This window comes from Miscanthus floridulus, chromosome 8 (genome assembly GCF_019320115.1).
Source record: "Miscanthus floridulus cultivar M001 chromosome 8, ASM1932011v1, whole genome shotgun sequence".
NCBI classification, from domain to species: domain Eukaryota; kingdom Viridiplantae; phylum Streptophyta; class Magnoliopsida; order Poales; family Poaceae; genus Miscanthus; species Miscanthus floridulus.
The window spans coordinates 48,337,333-48,351,352 of record NC_089587.1 but is presented as its reverse complement, the minus strand read 5'-3'; the positions used below and the strand labels follow the sequence as shown (position 1 = coordinate 48,351,352).

The 14,020-nt window shown below is 41.0% G+C and overlaps 2 long non-coding RNA genes across 3 annotated transcripts; both read left to right on the top strand.

The window, feature by feature from the left end:
* The first annotated feature begins 9,898 nt into the window (after positions 1-9,898).
* Positions 9,899-12,112, top strand: LOC136471917 (uncharacterized). 2 transcript variants are annotated; one of them, XR_010762153.1, is made up of 3 exons: positions 9,899-10,018; positions 10,110-10,176; positions 11,958-12,112. It is a non-coding gene; the product is annotated as an uncharacterized lncRNA (long non-coding RNA). The 2 variants fall into 2 exon arrangements; XR_010762152.1 differs by having other exon boundaries at positions 10,110-12,112.
* Positions 12,113-12,124: 12 nt separating this feature from the next.
* On the top strand, positions 12,125-13,017 carry LOC136471916 (uncharacterized). Its single transcript, XR_010762151.1, has 2 exons — positions 12,125-12,329; positions 12,657-13,017. It is a non-coding gene; the product is annotated as an uncharacterized lncRNA (long non-coding RNA).
* Positions 13,018-14,020: the final 1,003 nt, after the last annotated feature.

Below are 14,020 nucleotides of genomic sequence, written 5' to 3'. Positions count from 1 at the left end.
AACGCACCTGCCTATGAGTGGTCATCTCCCATCAATTCCATTCACCCGCAGTTCCGTCCTCATAGCTTCTCATCAACCGCCCCCACCCCGCCAGCTCTAATTTTGGAGCTTTGCTCTAGCCACCGCGCCATTAAGGCCCAGTCCACCTCACCATGGCTAGCTCCAACCTCGCCATCTCGCATTGAATTGACCGCACCACTAGCCCCGCCTAGAACCCCTCTTTGTCATGTGCACCCAAGTCACAACCCTATAGCCACCTCCATGCCACTGACACAGTCATGTCGCTGCGGTTCGCCGTTGAGCTCACCGCGCGCACGCTGCCAGACTTGCTCGGGGCGTCTCCAACCAGGCCACCGCCATGGGTAGGATCATGGTGCATCACAGATGCTTACCCATCACTTCTATTATCTATTGCACGCTGTGGCTCACCGGAATGTGGTTGTCGCCGTCGGGGAGAGCCCGCTCTGCTTCACCTCCGTTCATGCAACCACCACCCATCGTCGCGCATCGGCCCATAGGTGAGCATCGGTCCCATAGCTAGGTCTGCAAGGGTCCCAGTTGGCCAGCGTAACAGGGCCATACCGGTCCACGCCGCATCGGCGAGCACGGGGGTCGTAGAGGCCTCCTCCATGCGAAGATAGCTTCTCCCTAGGTCTTTCGTGCATAAGTGCTGACTGAGTAAATAGGACAAATAGTGGCTGCAATAATAGTAGGAAGCTCAGGGGCGTTTTCGCTAAAACGCCAGTGCGAGCATGGGCTCCCCGCCATGTCCGTCTCTACGCGTGGGCTGCGTTGGGCCAGTTTGGTTCGTCTTTTTAGTAATGAATTAGAAATGGTTTTATATTTTTATTTAAGAACTAGTTTTGTGTAATTAATATAAAATCATGTAAGTGTTCGAAAATTATGAAACAAATTTTGTTAGGTTCCTAAAATTGTGATCTATCTGCTAGTATATTTTTTTCAAATAGTTTTATAATATTTCTAGGAGTTACCTAATTAATTTAAGATGCTTAATATTGTAAGATATAAACTTGTAGGATTTTTTTGTGATGAATTGGTGATAGTGTTGGCTCTAAAACTTTATAGTAAATTCCTAACATTATTAGTTGTTCACTGTAATTTTTGTAGCTCCATAATAATTAGTTTGCTAAGGTAGTTAAATGAGCCCTAGTTTGAAAATATATATTTAATCAATAAAATGCCAAAGCACCTTGGGATTTTAAAACTAGAACATTTTTCTAGAGACAAAGCCTTACTTGATGATGTGGATACGTAGACCAGTACGTTACTCATTAAATCTGGCTCGTTAGCTTGTGGAGTGTAATCGTATATTTAAGAGTTGCGGTTACCATTGATTAATTGCGCCTCTATGTTATATCCACGTATATCATAATAGGAACCATGATGGATCATGAAGTTGACTGAAGTAGTGGAAAAATGATGCCTTGATGATCGTGTTACTATGGTGGAATACGAACTTTTAGTTATATCTTACCCAGACAAGCCCTGATGCATAACCCCTATTATTCTGCACTTTATCTTATGCTTGTGCATTAAGTTTTAAGGAGTTGAATGAAAACCACTAGTATGTTAGGATCGTGTAGATTGCTATGCTATAGGATCCGGTAGAAGTCGAGTGATTACCGGTCACTCGCGAGAGATAGAAAAGATATTATTGTTGTTATTATATTACTATCACATGGAATATATATGGATGATAAATGGAGACTGAGCGGAATGGTACTTTGGATTCGATCTTGGTTAGCCATTCGAACGAGGCTTGGATTGCACTTGTTCCGCATGTGTCGATTGAGGACCGTCCGTTGCTGTGGATGGTAGTCAGGTCACAGACTTATTATCCTGAGCACATACTTGCTTATGGGAGCGGGAAGGCTCACTAAGCTTTTGTCGTGGGTTCTGGCTCTTTCTAGACCAACTGATTGGAGGCAGGGAAAGGTAGAGGTCTAAGCAGCATACTGAGACCGGGTCTCAAGTGTGGGGGCTTGGAGTCCAAATTTGGACGGGGACCTGGACCCCATGATAGGAGTGGAATGGGTTGGTCTTGTTTATGCCTAGGGTACAAATGGAGCATGTGTATCGGGGTACCTAGCTGGGATACATTGGTTCGTGAATCGCTATTTCTGTGAGATGGTACGACTTGGCTATGGTCTAGCATCGTAGTAAGAACTAGAACTTGAAAGGTGACAAAATGGTTCTGATTGCTTACCACCTGCTTGAAAATAGCATAGGTACTTACATAAAATGGTTAGTTAATGAACTAATGATGATTGTTAATAAAATTGAATATAAGGATGCACGTTTAGTGATGCTTCCACAGATGCAATAACCCACAAGCTAGATAGCCTTGCATATCGTTGAAGCCTTTTATTTTTCTCCTATCGGGTAAGTCTTGCTGAGTACAATCGAGTAATTAGAGTTTTATTCCCCTGTTGCAGGTGATTAGAGGATACTTAGAGCTGACTCTTGTGTGTGGAAACCTCCTAGTGGGCTCAGAGAGTATTCCTTTCATGCTACGACCGTAGTGTTTATTTATAACCCTCACGAAAGGTATTTATAAGAAAAGATGTAAAATCTGCTAGCATCTCTTGTATAAAAATGTCCACTATGTTAATGCTCCACCATGTCCTAAAATTAATCCTACTTCCTCTGTAACTCTGATAACATTGTTATATTATGCTGTTATAATAAATTGAGGTAATATTCTGGTACTATAATAAAGTGATGTAAGAAATGACTTAAGAATGTTATAAGCTTTATTATCTTATTTATGATCCTGACAGAAAAATATGGATTTTCGAGTTCTTCCTTGGGGTGTGCTCGATGGAACTGCGTAGTTTAGTGTCCTCTCTTGGGAACTTAGTGTCTAATGGAAGACAAATACTCCTGGGAGGCATTAGATTAGGCGGTTCTACCACAGGGATGAACTTAAAGACAAGTTTTGTCTTGCATTTTTTCCCATGTCCCGTATCGGGTCTCTACCAAGGGCAATCCTCGACTTTGAGCAGCATGAGGAGTCTATAGGTGCAGCCTAGGCCTAGTTCTCAGTGTTAATACACGCCGTCCTAGACTTGTCTTTACCCAATAGCATATTGCTGCGACTCTTTTGTTTGGGTATTGACATAGATGCTGACCTATGCCTAGACATGACCGTAAGAGGTCATTTCACGCACAAACCTATGACAGAACAAGTAAAATTTCTTGAAAACTTTATAGACAGACACACTTCTTCTGTCATAAGAACAAAACCCCTCTAGGCCATGGCCATGTCAAGTGTTGAGGAGTCTTCATTACTCGAATCCAAACCCATACCATCCGTAGATTCAACTCATGAGCCCTCACCTGAACCACAAACCTCGGAGGAAAAGTTAGTTCATCCTTCAGAATTACCTATCAAATTCGAGGATTATGGCAATACCTCGAAACTCTTAAGGCATGAAAAGCTTACACATCCTCCCAAGGAAGTTTCCCCCAAAATATCACTGAAGGAATGGTTACCGGAAGTGAAACGTTCTTCCAAAGCAATTCGGATTCTTTCACCTTCCACAACCATACATTGATCATTAAGGGGAATGGTTGTAGAAGCCCTGCATAACCCCACGGTCGAGACTAATATTATGCCTAAATTCCGTGAGGAAACCCTTCTAGGCAAAATGCCGCTAGTCTCGACCAATAAGCTCTTCAAAAGTCCCTCGGGACTCATTTTCGAGTGTTGCGGGATTGCAAGGGACATGCCCATCAAAATTGACAAAATCGAGGTTTCCATAGACTTCCATATCTATGCCATCCTTGAATTCAATCTTCTTATAAGCTACCCTCTTGAAAATCTTTTCCAAGAAAAACCTTCCCATGGGAGCCTTAGTGAAGAATTTTAGAAAACTACTTCCGCCACTCACCCAGAAAACCCTATGGCAAAGCATTATCCCAACCATAACCTGTTCGAGGACAAGTTTATATCCCTGTTCATTTCAACTAAGCTTTTGTGTGAAACGGAACGTTCATCACCACCCTCGCTCGAACTCAAACTCCTCCCTCTGGCCATCCAAATGTTGTTCTTGACAATGGTCGAGATTCAATGTTGATCCTACATTAAAACTTTTGTGCCATGCATATTTCTAAAGCAACTCTAGGGATCAAGAAGGACCTGATAGTTGAGCATGAAAGCTTCTCTTTTGTAACTATTGGTATATTTTCACGCACACAGATAAATCTACAAGCACACGGATAGCGCTGTAGGTTTCACCTAGAGGTATTACAAGTATCGTATCCACAGGGAAACATGTGAGACTAACTACAGTCTAACTTAACTAGGGGTTGCAACAAGGTTAGAATAAATAGGAGCATAGAGAGGATAACTAAGGTTCTCTAGTTCTGACTTGGATAAGCTTGTCTTCTACCATTCAACTAGAGACATTTCTAGGAAAAGACACCAGCAGAGGATGCTTTCCTTCGCAACCGCGTCCTACGTGCGCCTATAAACGGGAGGTGGACTACAAAGGATCAACGAAGCTATATAGTACAGGCTATATAGAACTTATGGCACACACGCGATCTACCACCTTCCGGAATGCAGGGGGGCTCCACAATTAACCCAAGTCTAAGCACCACGCTTACACTTACGATTAATACTTTAACCTAGAGCGTCTATAGATTAAAGCACTCAAAAGAGAGTCATGATCCTGATGAACAATATAAATAATTACTTACTTGAATCAAAAGTTGATTACCAGAGAAATCTCAAAAGCAAGCTCAAGTAGAACTTGGATCTACCAAGGTACAAGCCATAGAGAGAGCACCGATAGGCCAGCACCTCCTCCAAACACTTACCTCACTCTCTATCTCACTATTCTATTTATAAGACTAGATCCTATGGAGGACTAATCTTCTCTTGATTGCTGGCTCTGATACTGAAGATATGAATTAGGGTTTTAGGGATCTGCTGAGGGAAGGGGTACAAGGTTGTTTATATAGGCCGAAGCATCCATCAAGATCCCTTGGATCAAACCGACTTAAATAGCGGCGTAGATGCAACCTAGGAGATGGTGGAGAACCGACATAACGAAGCGGAGGCTGACGAGTGGCCCTAGGGGCCAGGCGGCCTACAGGTAGGGCCAGCTGGCCCGACATGGTAGCCCCTTGGCTCCCGCTTTAGTGTGGTGTCCTCTGGAACCTTCTGGTGCTGTAACACCCAAAAATTTACAACATTTTAAAATAGGAGAAATTGATTTATTATGCATTTTTGTGAGCATTTAAATTTAGGAAGAATAATAAAGTTTATCCAATTAAAATTGAATATAGGTTAACAACAATGAGTGTGCATTCATGCTGTTGCATAATATTTTATTTTGCTTGGTTTGAAGACGGATTTCGAATTGAGTTGAAATTGTATTTTGAAATTGCTTTGGAAAGAAATTAGAAAAAGAGAAAAATGTATAAATCTCCTTTCTCCTTCTTCTGTTTGCCCGTGGGCTTGTTTCGGTCATGGCCCACTCCCTCCAGCGCTGATAGGCCCACCAGCGCAGCTCCGCAAGGCCACCAGCGCATCTCGGGCCGCTGCATTCCCTCTTCTCTCCGCTTGGGCCGTTGGCCCAGCAAGGCGTCGGCCCAGCCAGACGCCAACCGCGCCCCGCGCAAGCCTTCTTCCACCGCTGACAGCCCGGGTCCGCTGGTCAGAGTTCGTTTTCTCTTTTTAAAAGCGTATTTTTGGTTCGGTTATATTGGAATACGTTTTCAGCTATTTACAGTTTTGCCATTCAATTTGTTTTAGCCGTAAAATCTTCGTTTTAACTCCGATTTGATCCGTTCAAGTTGCGTTAGGTTCATAGTTAAGTGATCTACATGTTCATGCTACTGTAAAGAAAGTTTCCAACTTTTAAAATTCGAGCTTAGATTTAATCTATTATTTTCCTATAGGAAATCTTGTTTAATTCATAACTTTTCCGTTTTAGCTACGATTTTTGTGATTTTCGCGTCTGTTTGTTCGTAGCGAGACATAGATTCGTTTTCCAAACTTTTCATCTTAATCCTTTGCTGTTGATGTACTGTTCTAATCTATAGCTTTGTTTGCTTTGCATGATTGCTCCTGGATGCTTGTATGTTGCTGTGGTTATCGAGTATAGACGGTGAGCAGTTCTTAGGAGATCAAGGGTACGATTTTGACGAGCAGGACCAACAGGAGTATTTTGCTCAAGGCAAGTATAGCATGGGATCATCCTTGTTTCCTATTCACTTTAATTCATTAAATTCATGTTGCATGTGTCATCTTGTTAGGAATTTCCCAGAATTGAACTATTACCTTGTCACCTATGGGTTATGCATTTGGGTAGCTTTGCTAGAGCTCAATTAAACCATGATCTTATAACTTGACTAATGGTATATGCAATAAACATTAAAATATGGCTTTTAGCAACATGGAAACAGGGGGCTAGAGTGTTTAGCTACTTTCTAAATGCTTCTGATTCCTCTCCCTAAGGACTTATCTGTAAGTGATCATCCGACACTTACAGTACAGCTGTGAGGGCTACATGGCTCTGGCTTTAGCTTAGTATGAGGACCTTTTCTAGCTTGTTAGTGGTTACCTTTATGGCGCAAGAGGGGTGTGTTCCGGGTTGGATATAGTGCGGCCTCTGTCCGTCAGTGTATAGGCTACGCGTCATTGTGCCTGTCGGAAGGGGAGCTCTATATTCGTAGGCCACAGAAACCTAACGGCCCTAACTTGTTAGATGAACCTTTGAAAGGCTTCATAGTGACCCCTGCCTGCTCACCTTAGAAGTGTTTTGGAAGTAATTAACCCGGGCATAAGGGTATCACGACTCACAGTAAAAGTGTACAATCTCTGCAGAGTGTAAAATTGGTATATCAGCCGTGCTCACGGTTATGAGCGGCCTTGGAACATTTATGGAATAGATGAACATTAAACCTTATCTGTTTATGCTATTCATTAATCATGTTTACATTTGATCATGTGTGCCGCATTGGGAATTGAAACAACTTGTTGCTACTCTTAAGCTAAAATTATGACAACTAAAAGCTGCACGCCGTTAAACCTGTGTCAAGCCTTTTGAGCCACATGAACCCCGTGTTACACTTGTTGAGTACGACATGTACTTACGCTTGTTTATTTTCATTATTTGGATAAAAATCCCGGATGGGTAACAGATGACCATGGGTATGATGATTTTCCTAAGGACTACTAGTCTTGTGGTCAACCAGTCGACGTCCCTGTGAAATGGAGCTTCCGTGAGAGATCTTTTTATTACCTTCGCTATATTTATGTGATAACTCTGTTTTATTCGTGATGTAATAAACATTTGTGAATATACTATTCATTATTTGTCGGCTTATGTGTGTGACTGATCTCTGGGCATACATAAGATTTTGCACTCCCTTTTATCCTTAAAATTGGGTGTGACAAGTGCCCGTTTCACGACGAATAAGCACGATTAATTCTGGCATGTAGGTCCGCATTGACAGTTTTCTGGATAAACCCTGCAGAAAATACAGATTCACCAAAACTCATGGAATTTGTTAGTTTAAACTCCTAGACCTTTGTTGGTGATCACAATTGTGCCCTTATACATGTTTTATTGACGGTTTATAATGGTTGTAAACTACCATCAAGTGTAACCCCTCTAGTTTCATGCTCACTTTTGAAGTTCCTAGAGTTGATCTCGCTTAGTTCTACATGCTATCACGAGGACCATAACCATATCTCTATCCTTGTTTCAAAACTTTTTAGGAGATGGTTGTGGATGCATATGTTTATCAGAAATATTGCAGATCTCGTGCATGCATTGTGGTACTAACCTTGTAGCTTGAACATTATTGCTAAATGTTTGGTGGTAAAACTGGGAACTATACCACCATTGATAGCTGCAGGACGAAGTTTCCATGGTCGAGCTTAAGACCATAAATGAAGCACTACTGGGAGATACCCCAGATTATCATATATTATCATAAAAAATTAATGATTATCATATATAAAAAAACTTTCTTTTCAATAAAAGCAAGATCATGTTACCAAGTTAGTATGCACCTTCGGGTATTCTTGCTTACTAACATTTTCAGGAAGAGATCAAGAAGAAGAGGGGACATACAATGTTTGAGAACATAAGGAGCTGCATCGACCATACACGTCGATGTTCTTTGGTGATAGAACACACTCAAAGGGAGACCCCCGACATTGTACACTTGACTTTTACATAAAAGTCCAAGTGTGGGGGAGGGTGGTAAAAATCTCACTACAAAGTTCCATCCACACCAAAGGTCATATTGGGTTAAAAAAGAAAAAAAATGATGATAGCTCTACCTTGCTGTAAAAAAATTATTACAAAAAAATGAAATTTGAAAAAAATTGAAGAATGATAATATATATATATATATATATATATATATGTATGTATGTATATATATAAAGAGGAAGAGAGAGAAGGAGCGTTCTCCTCTTCTGGACCTTTGCTATCACTAAGGCCCATGGTCCATACACACTAGTTGTGTGTATGGCCTAGACTTGGTGATAACCTGAAGATGAACCAAATACAAGACGTCGCTGTAGCAAGCTTCCATCCATATATGCGGTCGGTAAGTACACTCAGGTATGCAAAGGTAAAATGTTCACCAACTTCTTTACTAATGTTTGTCTCTATGAGAATAAAACTTGATCATGCAAATTCATGCCTCTCTTGTTTTATGTCATGTGCTCTAAGTTTGGGTGTATTCTATAGGTACACTCATAGGCTTTTTAAATTAAGCATGGTGCTTAGATTAAAATGGCCTATTTTAATCAAATTTAGACATGGTGTTTAATTTTGATTAATGAACTTTGAGTATTTACTTTCATAAATAACGGCGGTAATTTAAAATGGAGATAATCAAGGCTAGAGATACAATGCAATTTTATCTTAGCATTGCTTGAGTATAAAAAAATTTGGTGAACAAATAAAAATAAACATAATAAGTTAATAGATAATAATAATTTAATAATAATGATAATAAATAAGTTTTAGGCTCCCCAGTATTTTAGCTGGAAGAGCCCTTGTTTGTTTTCGTTTTTATTTTTTTCTATTTTAATAAAATAGGTACAAAAATAAGTGTGGGGGAGATCTCTTGACATAACGAACATACTTTTGAGATCTCCCACCAACATAATGCACAAAACATCGAACAATCCAACATGCAGAAGGACGGAACAGAAGGTTCCACTACACCATGACACACAATTGCCTACAGTTATGTGTTGGCAGAGGGATGGTTTCAACTACACATTATCTGTTGGTAATTGTACAACCTTTTAATGTCATATAATTTGTCGGCAATGGTGTTGTATGGCTATAAATCAACTATCGGCATTGCTCTGGGGACACTAAAACTGTCAGCAAACATTCGTAGACGCAATAAGTGTCGGCTGTAGCCTAATCGAGCCAACAACTCATGTGTCGGTGAAACCGTGTACGGTAGTGGCCGGTGAAACGAAAAAACCCTCAGAATATACTCCCCCTCTCCCCCACTCGTCTCCGTTTCTCCGCCGCTCTCTCGTCTCTGTCGCTCCACCCTCTTCCTTCCTCCGCCTCGCCTCTCCCAGTGCCGACGCCGCCCCCTCCCCTTCACCGGCGTCGGCGCTATGCCCTCTCCAGCGCCGTGGCTCCGCCGCTCCTGTGCCTCCGGACGGCCCCCGGTGTGCCGCAAACCCTAGGGAGGCCCCCCGCGCACCAACCTGGCACGGCACGCCCAGACCTGCTGAAGGGACGGCCGCCGGCGCGGCGCAGCGGCACCATCGTCACGAGCCACCCCCTGTATAGGCGGCCTCCATCGTCGTTGCAGTTGACGCTAGTGAACCCTGCCGCCGTCGTCACACCAGATCCATGTTTTCATCGAGGTTTGTCGGCGCTTCTACTGGTCGACGTGGTGGCTGTGCTGCTGCGGGGCTACGCCGCTGCCCGCCGGATGGCGGAGGGCGCAGGCACGGAGGTGTTCCGGCGTGCTGCTGTCGCCGGCGGCGGAGGTCGGATTGGCACTGGGGTTTTTCGGTTGCTTTGCTTTCTTGAATCTTTGATGTTATTTGAATGGGTCGTTCTCCATTTCCCCCTTTACAGGCATAGTACTACCCACGTGTGCTCACATTTGCTGATTCCAATTGATGTTCGAAGCTTCAATCTGCAGGTATGTGGTCTTCGACTCGTCAGATCTGCTATGTGATTTGATTTTTTTGTGTGAGCTACATGCTTAGATGCAGGTTGTTTTGTACTAAAATTAGTGTTAGGGTTTGACGTGTTCATGTAGATGCAATAGTATTCTAATGTTTTTTCTCCTATTTTGTTGTGCTCACGATTGTAAAAAAGGGAGTGTGGAGTCGGATCTCTTTGGGTGCTTTGTGATATTCAAGTTCCTGTGATTTTTTATATTATATTAAATTGGGGGAGATGAAGAGGTTATCTATTTAGGTTGTTTGATCAGTTATTTCCTGTTATTCTTGGTCTCTATAGGATGTGATTCTGCTTTGTGCCGCAACTTGTGAAACTGTGTGATCTAAAACTTTCATTTGCAGTCCTCCTTTTTATTGGAGTTAATTGTATTGTCATTTCTTAGTTGACGATGAATCGAGTCACTGTTACGAGATTAATTGGTTTCACTGCTTGAAATCATGATCGTTGTTCAGTCTTAAAATCAAAGAATGTTTTGCGTGATAAATTTTAACTGAACTGTCAGCTCCTTTTTATTTGTTCAATTATTTATAGCTGAAAGTAGCCCTTGATAGGAAATTTACATCAATGAGTAAACTTTTCCTGTCCCATTCATGTCTGCTAGGTTATTCAGAGATATATTGTTCTAAAGTATTTGCAGATGATGACGCTATAAAGAAATCATTGAGAAAGTAAACTACTGCTCAGAATTCTAGCATCAACCAAAAAGGTGTTAATTCACCACTGGTGCATATACTGCTAAATTAACACAGAAGAAAGCATATACATATATGCCAAAGTAGCACAGTCAAGGTCAGCAAATCTCATCTCAGTTCAGCAGTACAGAGAGCTAGCTGATGGTGAATTAAACTAATTGCACACGCACACCATGAATAAGAGCAGAAACCAAGCAATCCAAAACCACACACGTACAGAAAAATGTAGAAACATGAAATAGGTGTGAGGTTTTGTGTGGTTGTGTGCTTTTCTGGGCTTTATTTTGGGTTTTTTGGCTTTAAATATTTTGATGTGGCAGTTATGTGTGTTTGTATTTTGCTTTTTAAGGACCCCAAACTAATTGTCTTTTTTCCTGGGTTGTCTTTTAGTTGCTGCTGCTTATTGGGCTGCTACTGATCAGCAGCAGCAAATGCAGTTTCTGAACATTTCTGTTGCTTCTGCTTTGCTGCTATTGATTAATCTGCTAGAGCTGCTCTCGTTGGAATAGTTGGAAAGTTGCTAGAGCTGCCGGTGCTAATTAATTTGTTTTCTGATTTTCCTGTTTGTGATTTATAGCGCATTTGTCCACTGGCGTAGGCCTCTGCTCTATGCTAATTAGATCGGGTTTAGTAGGTGCTGCTTAATTAGCTTAATTTCATATTTTTTGTTTTTCCATTTACAGTGTATTGGTATGCTTCTCTTCTTAGATTTCCTGTTTGCGGCATTTGAGGGTGCTACTAGGTGCTGATTAGTTTGTTTCCATATTTTAATTTGTCGTTTGTAGCTCATTTCTCCACTGGCATATGCTCTTTTGCTAATTAGATTGAGTTTGGAAGCGCTGCGGCATTATCTTTCAGATTTTTGTTTTACATTTACAGTATATTTCTATTCTTGTCTTCTTAGGTTTCCTCTATCGTTCAACGGTGCCACTCGCTGCGTGTATATGTTTATATCCATAATTTTCCGTTGTGCCAGCTGTGTGACTGCCCGACGCTTATACTTCAGTAGAAAACAAAATTAACATCTATGCCTTCCTACGTCCAGGTTGAAGACAAGCACAGCCATAATTTGTTGGTCTCTTTGTCATTCTGCTGATTGTGCGGAGCCTGTCTTGACAATCGTGCACATATGCTGTTGCGATGGACAGTCAATTTCCTTTTAAAACAACCTCTATCATAGTTTGTTACAGATATATCTTTTCTCAGGTTCATGTCTTTCGCATTTGATATCTCTTTTTGTATTCTGTATTCTTATATGAGTTCTCACGTAAGTTTTTGTATCAATAATGGGAATCTTCGCCTGGATACGTGGTCTACAATGCATCAAACAATGAGCTTGTGAGGACTCAAACCCTTGTGCAAGTTGATGCTGCCCCATTCAAGCAGTGGTACCTCACTCACTATGGAGTTGACATCGGTAGGAAGAAAATATCAGCTCTTTTTGTTCTCTCTTTTAAAGACAACTGACTCACCTCATTCTTGTATGTTTATATTGTCTACTCCTGTGCCTTGCAGATTCTTAGAGAACTCTTCTTTTCTTATCCATGTTTCACATTTCAATTGCATGTTTTTGCACTGAGTTTTAGATTTGTATGGAAAATGTTAAATTTGATTGTTTTTATTAATATGTTTTGCTTGAAGTATTTCCACAAAGCAGAGATCTATAGTTAATTAGTTTTCTATCTTTAGTGTATGTTATGTTTCCTCTGGTGGATCACTTATTGTTTGAGATTCATTCATCCAGGGACAAGAGGGTGAGGCAGCAGCTGAGGAAACAAAGAAGAGCAACCATGTCAAGAGGAAGCTTGAGGAGCGTCAGAAGGGACGTGAGCTTGACGCTCACATTGAAGAGCAATTTGGCAGTGGAAGCTTGTTGGCGTGCATTTCTTCCCACCCTGGACAATGTGGCCGAGCTGATGGATAAGAAATAATGGACTTCCACTAGACTTTTTTTTATTTTTGTTAGAGCAGCTTATCTGCTTGTGTACCATTTAACTTTTGTAGCTTAAATCTTAATGTTTGTTTATACTCTTAAGAATACTCTATCTAGCTCCTAAGAATTGAGATTTTTCTTCTATATGAATAATAGTGGATTTGTCAAATTATTCAAATTGTATTTATATCTATATTTGCAGTACAGTTTTGCAGATAATTTAGTTGTTGGACAGGGCATGATTCACAAAATACCTTGAAAATGGTTTCGCCAACACACAAACTGTCGGCAAAGGTTCAAACTGTCGGTGTAGGTCTTAACTGTCGGCAAAGGGTTAACTGTCGGCAAAGGTTTCAACTGTCGGCGTAGGTCCACCATTTGGCAACATAAAAAGTGTCGGCGATTCCTTTAACTGTCGGCAAAAGTTTTGCCCACGGCTTATAGCGCGACTGTTTCTAAACTGTCGGCAAAACCTTTCACGAGAGGTTATCTGTCGGGAAAGGTACCCTTTGTCCACTATAAAAAGTGTCGGCAAAGGTATGTTGTGTTATAGTGTTCCAGAGAGGATTGGTTGAACCTCTGGTTTAGCTAAACCATCTCCAACTCCCCATAGCTCCTTCATCTTCAACGATGTTTTGTGCAACACTACCTCTCATCTCTCCAGAATTTTGAAATTTAAAACTGAACAAATTTAAAATACAAAACAAATGGTGCTTAATCTCCATGCTATCCTTTAATTAAGTTTGCATACTCTTTATTCCTTGCTAATATTTCTAAAATTGTGGACAATTTATCATTGGGACCACATATTATCTAAGTAATTGTAATATATGATATAGTAGGATGAAAATGAACCTTGTTCTCTTATGCAAAGAACTTGAGATTTATTTTGCAAAATCAAAATTTAAATAGCATGCTTCTCAATGATACGCAAATTCCTACCAAATCCATACCTAGTGTTTAGAACTTAAAACTTCCAAAAGTTATGCTACTTATTCCTGCATTGAGTTTTATCAAGTCTTGTTGACCCTTGTTGAAAAAGTTATCGTGCCCCGAAGATCAAGGTCACATACACACACATACATAAGCTATTCCTACATTGGGAATACACTAAAAGATGGCTCCATCCGCTCAAAACTCTGCTCCTACACTAGGAGTAGAAGAAATGTGTTTGT